This window comes from Protopterus annectens, chromosome 4.part0 (assembly GCF_019279795.1).
Source record: "Protopterus annectens isolate FY-2018-M chromosome 4.part0, PAN1.0, whole genome shotgun sequence".
Taxonomy (NCBI): domain Eukaryota; kingdom Metazoa; phylum Chordata; order Ceratodontiformes; family Protopteridae; genus Protopterus; species Protopterus annectens.
Window position 1 is genome coordinate 1,574,949,961 of NC_056733.1, and position 14,870 is coordinate 1,574,964,830.

Genomic DNA, 14,870 nt, shown 5'->3' on the forward strand with positions numbered 1-14,870 from the left:
TAGAATAATACAGTTCAATGGATGTTTATTTGATAAATGAAGTATAGTTGTGTTGAAATTGTTGGTTATCACCAAAGAATATTTCTTCCTGTGAAAGTCATTGACCATGTGAGTTAATTGTAACCCTATATATTACTAAAGCTGTAACAAAAAAAGAAAGTTGTGGCAAATCATTTACCTCCCAGGCAAAAGTCAAATGACCTCAGATGATCATCTTGCAGGACCTCAGATGCTATGCATATAACATAGTCCTATAGAACTGTTTCTCTTGGATAGTACCAAAATTACATATACTGTCTGCTGCTCTGTGTTGGCAGCCTTTGCATATTGCATCCATTGAGAAACTTGGACTGATGTCCATTACTCCTCAAGAAGAAAAAAATAACCATTTGTCATTAATGTGGGAAAGATAGCTCAAGGCATTTGAATGATGTAATATGTGCATGCTCTTTTTGGGGGTGCACATGCTTATTCAGGGTGTAATAAGGGGGTGCACATACTTATTCAGATTGTACTAAATATGTATTGTATCTCGCTGCATTATCTCCTTATACCAGTGTAATGCATTAAAGTCCAGTAGGTTTATAGTTTTAAAGGCTACCTCTTTCACTGTTTTACAGAGGAGATTATTTAGTATGTATTAGGGGGTACATAACAACAACCCCAGGATTCATGGAGCTTGCGCCAGGTGCAGGCATAGCGTAGGTGATATAATGCCAAATATGGCCGCCAAGCGATTCAGGTACAATCCAATTCCACGTGCACTACCAGCGTACGCCAGATCTGCGCAGCCCTTGGCTAAGGTATGTTAATCACCCCATGTGCAGTACTGCACCATGCAAATGAAGTGGTGCAGGTGTAGCGTAAGCCCACAGAAATGTAAACCAAAAAAAAAAAAAAATGGTTTACATTTTTCCAAACAGAACATTGGAGCTATGAAAGCAGATCAGACTCATGTATTACAAAGTTAACATATGCCAATGGCTAAATATACAGCCAATGGCATAATAAAAGATGCACAACACCTAAATAACATTTAATGTCATGTCCACAGTAACGCAAAGTACAACCGCAGGGCATGTGTGCGCAAATGGGAACACAAGGAAAATACATACAAATGTCATAAAATAGCAATGTAATACAAATCATGATTTCACCATAATACTCAAAGGTATGCATGGTACACCACAACCAAGCTGCAAGGGTTGCTAAGGGTCTGTGACAGTGTTCAGCACAGTAACTATGAATTAGTAGTCAATGCTATGCAAATGAGGCAAGTAATAGTGAATCACAAACATCCTGCCGGACTAAGGATGTACCATACGGCACAGTGCTACAACACCGAGGAGTGGTTTGGAAGTATACATAACATTAGCAGTGGGGTGTGCCACCATAGCTGTAAGCACATTGGAGCAATGCAAATCCAGCCTGCCCTTTACTAAGCAAAGCTGCAGGATAGGGGTCGGGATGTAGGTATAGCATCACTTAGCTGAGAGCACATATGGTGCCTGAAAGCGCATGTGTACACGGATGAAAATGTGCCTGAAACCCGGTAAGCGGACGCACATGCCGCGCACCATAGTTCAAACAGGAAGGTTAGGGGAAGAAAATAAGGAAATACCGCAGTAGGGTAATTGGAGTACATCTGAGCAATTAACACCTATTAACTCACAGTGGGCAACCGACGGCAGCTAACACGTCTGCTCGCAGCAACCTGCAGAACAGGATAGGGAAGGTGTCGGATTGCAAAGAAAAGAGAACTGTCATAGGAGAGCAAAGCAAACCTGCAGTAGATCGGCCATAGAACACATTTCGTAAGATAAGCCAGGTTTTGGAAAGTACAAATAAAAGCAGGCTGCTGGATGCATGCCTAAAAATAGGAGGGGAAATGTCAAGAAATATTAAGGGAAGGGAAGGAGGTAATCCACGGCAGCCAAATGTAATTCAACACCAAAGTCACCACAATAGCAGTACCTGTGGTAAAACACATAAGATACCCTGTAGCTCCGATTGTACATGCACACCCTATGACATCATCAGTGTTCACAGCACGATAGTATATAGTGTGAAGGCACCGCACACATACCTGTGTATTCCCAAACACTGCACCATTGGTGTAAACAGACGGGGAACTTTTACAATGTACATGTTGGGAGCTGCCATAGCTGTGATTCATCACCATGTGTTAGAGACTGAAGGTGTTGTGGAGGATGATGCTGACAACCACCACAGGCCCCGGAAGAGGAGAAGAGTGTTCAGACCAAGGATAACCTACTAACAGCTACATGGTCTGGAGATATTAGAGCATTACAGGGTGGACAGGGACATCTTACAGCAAATAGTTGAGCTGTGCCGGCCACCCCTGAGATCCAGAAACAACAGAGGGGAACACATCCCAATGGACATGAAGGTATGTGTAAGCTTGCAAATACTAGCCACAGGTACCTTTCAAAGGCCAACTGGAGATATAATGGTGATCTCACAGGCATCAGCATTCAGGGTACTACACCAGTTCCTGGTTGCCATGTTACCACATGCCAATGAGCATATATACTTCCCCCGAACTCAGGAGGAGTTGGCCAGCAACATGCATCTCTTCCACCATGTGGCACACTACCTGGAGGTACTGGATGTGATAGACTGCACGCACATACATATCAAGTCACCACCCGGTGAGCATTGTTGGTGCTACATAAACCGCAAGGGATACCACTCCATCAACTGCCAGGTCATGTGCAATGCCCAGGGCATTATTATGGATGTGTGTGCTGGCAGCCCTGGAAGCTACCATGACTCCCACATCTGGCATGCCTCACAGCTGTATCAGGTATTTGTCAGGGGGGACATCCCACATGGCCACCTTGTGGGGGATGCTGGCTATGCACTGGAGCCGTGGATGATGACTCCCATCAGAAATGCACACACACCCATGCAAGAACACCATAATGAGGCACACGCACAAACCAGAATCATCATAGAGTGTGTGTTTGGGATGCTGAAATCATGATTCCATTGCTTGGACATATCTGGTGGAGCCTTGCAGTACTCTCCAGGCACATGTGCTCACATCTTCATAGTATGTGCCATGCTACATAATATGATCCTGCAGAAACAGCTGCAGCAGGGACATAATGGTGAAGGCCCTCACAGCCCACCACAATTGCCAAGGCCATCACAGGCACAGAGGGATTCAGACCACGAACACCCTGTGCCAGCCCCAGTAGGCAGATGGAGGCATGCCCAATATGCCCACACCTTGGCAAAGAGGGAATGTATAGCACATACACTGACAGTGTAGGCCCCTACAGACTGAAACACCTCTCCACCTGCACACACAGTAATCTGGATGGCACACACACACACACACACACGACCACCTGTAAATTGTAATGTATAGGTGGCCTACTGTGTGAATCCTACATAGGCAGCCCTTAACCATTGCAAACACAGCAGCTATTGGAACAAGGAATGTCAACACCTGAACAGTACACGCACCTTACAGCATATGTTGAAACTGTATGTATAGGTTCCTAGGTACATTGGTAGGTGCATGCCTGATTGTCAGAGGCCATTCATAAACCGAGGCAAACAGTGTCTGCTCTCGCCCCCACATCGATTAACCAGCTGTCCCTCAGTGGAGCAGAGCCAATTGCGGGATCCATGTGTGTAATCATTGTTCCCCACACACTCTGCATGGGATTCCCTGGTGTGTTAATGAGGGGCTTCATATAATGTAATCAGGGATGTAGTGGCAAAGCATGGGGGGTACCCATGACAGGTATCTGTCACCCCAGCATGCTCCACCTATGGTTGTGTGAAGGTGTAGCACAATATAGTGTGTGGCTCACTGTGACATACATTCCCAATGCTGGAGCACATCCATTAATCATCACTTGGACATACCATTAATAGGTCTCATCCATATGTAAACTAACTGAGTTACACATTTGATTGCAGTATGGAGTAACAGCCATAGTACAGTCCACATACAAAACACCATAACATGTGTACAAATCCCAGATGCCCAAGTGGTAAATGCACTGACTGTCGTGCATGTTCCCAGTTCCACGTCCTGCAAGGGACTTTATGTAATCCCAAAGGCACGAATAATGGATGTTGGATGCAGGTCATCAGATCAGGTTTAGCACATGTTAGCGGGATTATGCATTGGCAAGTGCTGGTAAGCATCGTTTAAACATGACTATACGGATATGCGCGAAATAGGGCTAAGCTTTTCTGAATATCGCGCAGATCACGGTCAACGACATCCAGAACAGGTGAAACTAGCATTATTCACCCCTGTATTAATAGTGCCTGCTCTGAAGGGTAAAACTACCACTGCCAGGAGTAGAACACGCAATCATGTACACAATCACTTAACACTAAGCTACCCGAGATGTACCAACGGCAGGTGTGTATTGTGACAGGTTAAAACACAAATGTGTGGAGTCCAGGAAACAGTATACACCAACATGTAAACAATGAAAGGTGTGTTCTCCCTCTCTCTCTCTCTCTCTCTATATATATATATATATATATATATATATATATATATATAAAATAGAGATAGAAAGGGTGATAGAGAGATAAATGTTGATATATACGTATTCACCTATATCTGCAAATATATAGACATGTACACAACCATGGAGGTACAAATAAATTGGATACTGCCAACTATCGAATGTGTCACATACCGACACGTGTAATCATGGGGCTTAAAGACCGAAAGACCACAGTACTGGAACACTAGAACCGTGAGTAATATTATCACGATGTTAAGGGACATTTAGTTATCGCTGCTGGTGCTGCGGTCCAGGTAGGTACTATGTTCAACTGTGCTTGTGATTGCTGTAGTCTGTGTATCTGTGTGTTGAGGGTGCCATGTGTGTTTCTGTGGGACTGTAATGTGTGTGTGTGTTTGCATCATGTGTCTGTTAGTGCTAACTCAGAGGTAGATCATTATGGTACTTGTGGTCATAGCTGGCCGTAGACATACGGTTACCACCTGTCCCACTTTAAGAGGGACAGCCCCTCCCTGGGCAGTTGTGTCCTGACAAAAAATATTAAAAAGGGCAAATGTCCAAGATTGTAGGACATAATTATGTCCCATATATTATGTAATAGTTGCATTAAATAGTTATGCCTGTATCTAAAATACGTAAATGTTACATGAAACATGATAAGTAGCTAAAGTGCTACAAGAATAAGTATGTATTCAGGATAAAAGTATGTTCTATCCTGTGTACTGACCATGGGTATGTGTCGGCCTGTAAACACCGATGTGTGACCTGCAAAAGTCCCACTTTGGCCATTTAAAAAGGTGGCAACCCATGCCTAAGAGGTTCAGTCACCAACACAACTGCAATGAGTGCAAATATCTGTGACAGAAATACACAAGACAGCTGTCATTTAGTAATATTCCCATCCATATCAATGTATTTCCGGAGGTATTGAAGTATTAACCTCACCTGCATGCTATATAGAAACCAATTAACAATGGCTCAATGTATAAGCCTGTAACAACCATAGTTTCAGTCTACTAAATGATAGGTCTTCAATTAGGGAAGGAGCCCACACACATATATGGAATATGTAGAAATGCAGTCCCCACAAACCTGTATATGCTATGTACACCCACCTACATTTTCCCCACACCTAAAACAATTGCAATACAGACTGTAATAACATCACAAACATCCACTCACTCAATTACATCTGCAGAAGCGTTAACATACCTTGTGAGAGACACATTTGTAATGGCGCCATGTGAAATCGTAGCTGTTGTATAATGGAACAGACGGCAATGTTACAGGTTTTGTTTGCAATAGTCCCTTTTATCAGACGGTTGAGATGACAGGTACACTCATATGTAGAACCACATACTCTAGCTGTCACACACACTCCACGGGGGACATGAATTCAAAATATCCGTGTCTCTCCAAATAGCAGTTGCAATTCCTCACAACAAAACACATACAGGCCGTCTCCCCTAAGGTAGGGCAAAAGGGCAACCCCCAAGTGGAGAATTCAATTATACCCCACTGTTGCCGCATAATTGGCGAATGGAGTAGCTGCACAGCTGATGTGCATGTAATAATTTACTCAGGTACACCAATTGGCGGCAGGATACCACGTTACAGGTATCGACGTATATAAGGATGCCTTGCCATACATTCAAACCATATGCTCACACCATAGAACTGTTTAAACAGTAAAGGTGTAAGAGAGATATTTACAAAGACTCTGAACACTAACAAGGTATGCAGAACACTCAGTATGTTAGTATATGTAGAGCCTGTTTTGTATTAATTAAAGTGTACGCAATGCATAAAGTGGGAAAAGGTATTATGTAGTGATGTCTTGTGGAGCATTGTAACGCTTGTAGAAATTGTGTGTCCTGCTGTTGGCCACAAGGTAAACATCTCATACACCACAAGGGATGCTACATGAGGGCTTTAAACACAACAATTCCACACCACACACCGTCAGTGGTAGGGTTTGTCCAACAAGTACGTGCCATAGCAGGGGATAGTATATGTTGATATACTGTCACAGTAGGCATGTGTATTGGCATATAATGAGAATAACATGCCTAAGGTGGTTCTGCTGTGCAAGTATGCTTTGCATTATGGGATAATGTTTAAAATATGTGTAATGTACAGTATTGTAGGTAGATATGTCTGATATTTTACACAGCATATATCATGCAAACAAAAGGTATCATCTATTGGCATGTACAATAGACAATAACAGGATACATATGGCTTGTAGTCACAGGACACTGTAACAGCATGATAGCTAATTGAAATGGAAGAGCTACTCAATTATCCATGCACAAAGGACATGTAATAGCTTCACAGGTTCATAGTGAGCTACTATGCTGTCTGGCCAAGTCCATGTGTAAGCCCAACGACAGTGTTTTCACCAGCAGCACCTCCCTAGGGTAGTGTCCTGTCTGTGAACAGCAGAGCCATGTGTTACCTGCACCTGTGTACAGTATAGCCACTGCAGTGATCCCTGGCATACATGTGTGTCTCCCATCCACCCATCGAGGTATCTCATGAAGAATGCTAGTGAGTGTCCCTGATTGATGTACATAGGAATCATGTTCCAAAGCATGGTGAGTGTCTGGTTCAGGAATGTATCCCTCAAGCATGTCCCACTCATCATTGTGTTTGTGCACATATCCATGAGCATGTTGCTCTCAGTGGCTTTTGCTTATGTTGCTTATGTGGAGTATATCCATAAATATTGTTGTGGACATGGGCCCTGTATGTTCAGCAGAGGTCACCCCTGAGTATGCAGTATGCAAATGTGTACAGAATGGAGAACGGTGCTGAAAGCCAATGAGAGGACAATGTAGGCTGTGTGGACCCCCTTACCGTCATCAACTACCCTTATAACTGTATCAAAGGAGTCCACCAGGTGAGGGAGCCATGGTCTGGCCCTAACAAATCCAACCTTGGTGGCATCAAAGGTCTGGAGCCCACCAATGTCTCTGTGAATGACTTCCATGATGATGTGCCCCATAGCCTTGCAGAACAGTCCAGTCAGGCATATAGGGCAATAGTCCCTCTGGTTCATTGTGGTGCCACCTGTGTTGAGTGTCATAACTGTTGCTGTGCACCATTCAGCAGCCACAATGTCTGATACAAGGCTATTACTGAATCTGGTGGTCAAGTGGGGAGCCATGTCAGCCTGGGATGTTGGACTGTCACATGGAGTCTGTGTTCCAAGCCTTAGAGAGTGCAGGTTGTAACTGTGTAGTTGTGACTGCAGGGACTCTGTATTGTTCCTGTATGGATTTTGGCCCTATAGGGAGTGAGAGATTGTAAAGTTAGCATTGAACCTATCTGCCAAGATGTAACCAATATCAGTCGGTTCTGTAATGTTCCTGCCTAACCGTCGTATGTCAGAGCAGATGTGGGTATTGCCATCGAGTACTGACATACCTCCATAATGCTTTGTGGTAGTCCTTGGAATGTGTCGCAGTAATGTTTACGTAGCTAGTTTGGAGGATGTGATAAGGGATCCTGGATTCCTACTAAGGCTGACCAGTGAGCTACCCCACCCATGGGATTGTACTCCACTTTGCAACAGCCTCCACCTTCTGTTGTACATTATGTCCATGGAACTGGACACCCAGAGTGGCGTCCGTTATCTGGTGTGTACCATCATGGCTCTGTTTGGGAAAGCACGATCCATGCAGTCGTGTAAGTGCTAATGAAGTGCACTGGTGTATGTTTCAGCATTTGTAAGTGCATTGTCCATCTGCACGGGTGTCATGACGTTTACTACCGCTGTCATAAGATGTCTGAAGTAGGCATTGTAGAAATCTTGTACTGTGTATTCCGTGAAGGGTGTGGTGCTGGGATGTGGATAACAAGGATGATTAGCATATGTTCGGAAACTACCAACGAGGGGATAACCCCAGGTGTGGAACACCAGTCACATGTTGGTAATGTCCATGTCTAGGATATTGTTGGTCTTGGTGGTGGTGTGTATGGGTTGATCCAGCCAAGTGGAGGTTATGAATCCCAGAAAGCGTTGGCCTAATGTGTCGGTACATGAGTAGGTATCCCAGTTAAGTGTGGGGTAGTGTCAGTCTCACATCAGTAGTACCTGTCTGAACCCTACTGTCCAGTACACCAAGAAATGAGGGACAGTAACCGTGGGGTATGTTGTTGAATCCGTAGCAAGTTACAATGTGTATAGCAGTTCTGGCCACAGTTAGTTGCATGTGGATCACCTCTGATGCATTGTGCTAAGTAACCAGCCTGGAGGTGTGTACATCCTTGTGAAATATGGACACACCTCCGCCGTGGGTGTTCTGGTCCTGGTTACATGACTGAAAGGTGTGGTCTGCGTATAACCTGTCAGTGCAGGTGTGCTCTCCGGAGCCTAGAGACAGGTCCCAGTCACTGCAGAGATATTGAAGTGGTCCATTATAAGGAGTGCCTCGCCTGAGTGCATTAGAGATGAAGATGTCAAGCATTGAGTAACATTACCCCAGGTTGTGCTTGCCTGTTCCTGTTCTGGTGGTGAATGTTATTGGAAACTGTCCAGGACAGGCAGTATAGGAGCAGCAAGAGCCTTACATGTTATCTGTACTCCCAGGGCTGACAGGTGCAGGTCATCTGTGCCAAAGCATTGTGTTTTGTTGACCATGTCATTCAAAGCAGACAGATACTGGATGGCTGTGGAATGACAGCAGAAGCATAGACAACTGTTGAAGTGAAACATTCAGTCATTGTACAGTGGTATCAGTCTGGATGAATGCAGAATGCTTCTCAGGGCTTGGGCGATACCTTCTGGGCTACAAAACCGGAGAGCTATTGCATGTCCCTGTACATGTATTCCAGGAAGGTACATCTCAGGGCAGTCACACTAACATGGAGAATGACAGTCAAATCATACCTGGTGAGGTGTGGCATGGGTGCATAGGTTATGTTGCGGATCCTGTTACCCAACAGCCAGATGTAAGCGACTATTGCCTTGTGTAGCCTGCTGAGTGGGACATCAGTGTGACCGCCTACAGAGTCACCTATGACCGGTGTGTTGGGTATGTTATGACACCCTCTTGGCTGTAGTTGATGGGCACACATGAGTCTGTGGGCTATAAGTAATTGGTGTTGTGTTTGGTGATGGGGGCTGCCTCTGTTGCCTACACAGAGAGTATGGAGAGGTTCTGCAAATGTTGTAGTTATACTTTGTGTGGCCTGTGGTGATGGAAATCTAGTGAGACTATGTGATGAGTGGGGTGTGTTGCAAATGTTAAATGTCCCCACATGAATGTCAGGTTCAGTCTGGGTTGGTGAGAGCATTACCCCCAGCATGGCTACATATGTGCATCTCCCACAGGCTGTAGTGTTGTATGTTGGGAGGTGAGCATTGACTGTGTACATCAGACAATTGATCTATTGCCTCATGTTTGCCATATTCATCATATAGACAGGCAATAACACTGGTAAGTGACACTTGGACATGCCTGTATATTCAACCATGTCTCACAAGATATGTGAGTTACGTGTGTACAACAGCTGTTGTACTGTAAGCAAGCTGGAAATGTAAGGACAGACCGTGTACTTGTAAGAAATGAGTTGGAATGGGTGCTATAATAATTAGTAGCTCATGAAGTGCTTACATGTTCTGAACCAGTGCTGAGCATGAATATGCAATACAGATAGGGTGTTGTATAATATAAACCCACTGCAACCCACAAGCGGAGACGCCAGTCATAATTTGAGGCACTGCACTATCACCCTGCTGAGTATGGTCTGCAAGTCTATGAACCTTTATCAACATAGATGTTGGCATTACAGATGTAGATGACAGATGATTTCACACTGCATAGCATACCTGTGACAGGTCATAGGACATCATCACCCATACTGTGTTCCAGCTACACTGAGTATACTAGATGTACCTTCGTATGTCACAGGAGTGTTCTACCAGTGGCCTGTTGACAGAAGCAACACTACAAAAGGTGTCTGAGTGACATGTGCATATCACACCAGTGGCAGCTACAGTAAAACAGGGTTAATGTTTTGTACTCCCCCCTCATTGTAGCCCATATCACACAGACAAATGGGAGGCATCTGCGTATGTAAGGATGAGAATGGCCATGACCTAGGAGCAATAGCTGTCTCAGTGTTGTGGACAACATACAGAATGGGCTTTGTGGGTGAGGTGCGTGACATATGTGCACAATCTGACAGCTGATAATAGCATTGTCACTGCTAGGTGAATAACCCTGTACCCATTAACTACCACCTAGGCAGTGGTCAACGTTATGGACACTGTGTGTAAGGGATGGTGCTGTGCAGTTCACCTCCCTGAGCTGGTGACATCTCCAGGCCTATTAGGTAATCATATGAGGCACCCATGTCATGACAGGGTGCCATCCATGAGCATGGAGATCATTGGACAGGCATACTCAGCGTTCGGGTGACCAATATCAGATCACATATCACCTTTAAGGGGTACTGGCCATGCGTGGATGGGCAATACCAGCCTTCACAATCCTCATCTCCACTATGCAGCATGCTGGCTACCTTGCATAAAGACATGTGCTACACTGTGATGTTGGACATGCTACATGTTCATATCCTGATCTGAAAGACATACGTCATGGACAGCCACCGTCCTACTACAAGGATCGCCACATGCTGGACAGATCCCAGTGCCATACATGTTACATACTCCAGCCATACCATGCAACCCTGTCCATGAAAGCTGCACATGTCATCTCTGTCATACACGGTGTGATGACCGCATGGTAGATGTATCATTAACTGTCTGGATCAGTAATGTGGCACTGATGCACCTGGTGGTGGCAAAATTGCTGTCGGATACAGCTAGAAAATCTTGCCGTACATTCTATAGTTGATAACCATCCCTGCGAATAACATCCGGCTAGCCATTGTCCCATGTGTATCACATGTGCAACACAGGCGATACGTGGCAGGATGTTGAACTGCTGTACAGTGCCGTGTAGATGTATATGGCAAAACACATGCACATAAAGGTTTCCAGGCCCATGTGTGCATTGTCACTGCTCATGTCCGTTAAGGCAGTGTATGTGTTGATATGTGACATATACACAGCATCAAGGTCAACAACATTACTGTGGACACATCCAGCCATGTGCCGATAGGTAAGAACACCAGTACAGGCAAACAGACATGCCCACATCAAGACAGCATTCACATGGAGTATGAGCAATGTAATGAGGTGACACACATACATGGTGATGATATCCAATGCACAACGGGTGTTACATGTGTGTGACACAAACATGTCAGTCGTGTCAGTGTCATGACGATTTGCAAAGATAACTGTTCATATGTACTAGATTTAATACAAATGTATGTGCATCTGTATCTCTGTACATCCCTGTGATACTGTGACCTGTCTCCATCATTATGTCTTCCAGATAATGCCTCGTTCATGCCTGCCAGCATATAGCCGCCTGGAGGATGATGCCCTCATCCCGTACCTCCATGATAACTATGAGGTGTTGTTCAGCCATATGCCACAGCATGCCCAGCAGTGTGACAACCTGTGACAGGAACTACGCAGGAGGGTTAATGATGTGGGTGACCATAACCGCACCTACCAGCAGGTGTGCAGACACTGCACGGACCTGATATGACATGCAAAACAGCATGCCAATGCAATCGACAGGGAACAAGGTGGAATAGGTGGTGGCCCACCAACCCAGCCCCCACTCACACCCACCGAGGAACTACTGGCCAGCCTGGGGACACCTTCAGAACAGCATCCACAAACACTAGCTGCCATCGTGGAGGTGGGTGTCTCCCAACCACTGAGCCTGGAGTTGCCTGGTAAGTCACTCATGCACATATGACTATTATATCCCATTTAGTTGCATGTGTCACTGTACAATATGTAATGTAACATCATATGCAAGGTATGTTTACACACATGCCGCATACTATAGTATGGTACCCTGTGTATGCACACATGTGCATACTATATGCTATTGTACAGGCGAATGTGTTAACATGCACAGTGCACCCTGTAGCGGTCATACAGTCATGAATAATGTTCAAACTGCTGTGTCACCTCTATACAGGTACCTCTGGCGTGCCGCACAGACATCAGTCTGTTGCAGGTGAAACAGTTATCAGTATCAGGCATGTTAATGCATATATCTATTCGCCATGTGGCTAGTTAACACATGTACACATAATGTATGGTCCAGTCACGATATACAGGTCACATCTGTCATCAATCACACTGGCTACCCATGTGCAATATATACAAACTAAATGAAACACTGACATGAAACCACAGTATATGTCATTGCTAGATGTGTGGACAGCTGTGCATACAAAGGGGGAGGTGTTGTTCAATGTAGGCATATGTACTATACATTGGAACAACACATGTGTGGTACGCAAACAGTACCACACAGTGAGCTAGGGTATAAGCAGCCCACAGGATTCACCATTGTATAATATGTCCCTGCAATGGGTGCACACATTGTGATGTGCCATCTGACATGTCCCAGACATGTAGTGTTCCGGCTGCAATATTGCCTCACTATCCCATACATACCCCACATACCAAACATACAACCCATTGTCTGCATAACCCTGTGGACAGTGACGTATCTGACATTTATGGGTATATGTCATATGGGACAACACAGACATGTGAGATAGATGGCCATCACAAACATTTGGCCAACACATGTTCACACATGGCCATGGAGGATGGCCAGAGACATGTAGCCACACAGTAGATGTGATGTGTATACACCCTGTTGCACATTGTCCACACATGGTCCAACTATAGCCTTTGTTGAATGGTTATATAGTTGATGTGGAACACTGGACATCCTAAAAGCCTGTGCACAACTTGTGGAGGTGTCACTTAATTCGACCATATAAGATGTGTTGAACATCATGACTGTGTCATAGCATGGCAGTAGTCACCTGCACAGCTTCCACAGACATAGACACCACATCAGGCCACAGATACCGTACATTTCCCTTGCTGCTGTTGGACATCACTGTCAGCCATGTACCTCGTGTGTGTGGTACATAAATGTCATGTGGGACATGGTGTATTGACAAGTCTGCCATATGTGGACACAGTTGCCAGGCAGCTAAGACATTTTAGTAGTTGTGCATGGGTGTCATCCGTAGGTCTTCCAGTGACCTGTCACATGACACAGCATGGTTTAGTGTGTATACACCTCAGCGACGTGGGTCACAATCCACAGTAGTTATGTAATGTGTATGTACGCAGTCATGGCTATGCACTGTGTGTGTGTATTACACACTGTATAGCAATATAGACGCCTCATGATGTCATGTAATGGCACAGTGTCTGTACTTCACACTGTATAGCAATGTAGATGCCTCATACTACTCTTCAATGCTCATGCACATCTGCTAAAAGTGCTTTCTATCTGTAGGGCATAAGGACAACACTGCAATGTGATACCCATTACACTGCTGTACATGTGTCAGGACACCATTGTGTCAGACATGTATGCATGTCAATGCACACGTCAGCAGATTACATGTCATACAACATGTCAATGTCAAGGTCACATCAGCCATGTGTACTGTTAACCTGTGCTGGTCTACATGGTGTATCACAGGGATGCATGCTTACTACCATGATTGTGTGAACTGCATGGCTTCTGATATGACACTTGCTTGCTGTTGTGTGCAACTCAGGGAGATATGCTAACTACCACTATTAATGTCTGAGCTGCATGCCGTCTGCTGTATCACATGCATGCTGCATGCCATCTGTCAAATCACATGCATGGTCTGTCTGTGTGTCTGTGTGTCTGTGTGTCTATTGTAATGTAGAGTCTTTCTTTGCATTCACAGGTGATGTAGGTGCGTTACCCTCCTGTGGTCCATCTGATGTTAGTGTCCCCACAGATACTAGCAGTGATGAACATATGCATGAGGTACAGGCAGGGTTGTCAGGGGCTGAATCTGTGCCAATGGTTGCCATCCCAGCTATGTCCCCCTCTTTCCTGCACACAGTTCTCATGCCAACACATACCCCAACACCAGTGGCCATAGAGGAAGGACAGTCAGCTTGTGTTAGCTTGAAACAGGAATGTGTGGTGGCTACAGAAGGTGTGTCTCCACACCATGGTGTCAGTGTAATGATTACAGATGTGCCACACAGGCATGTGGCCAGTGCTGCTCGTAGGAGGACCTCTGGCAGACATGCACCTGCAGGACAGAGCGCAGCAGCCAGTGTCAACAGACGCATGTTCCAGACTGTAATAGTGGCATGGGCACATGCTGAATGGCAGAACAGAGAAGGGTAGAGGCTTCAGAGGGCTGCTATCCATTCTTTAATCAACA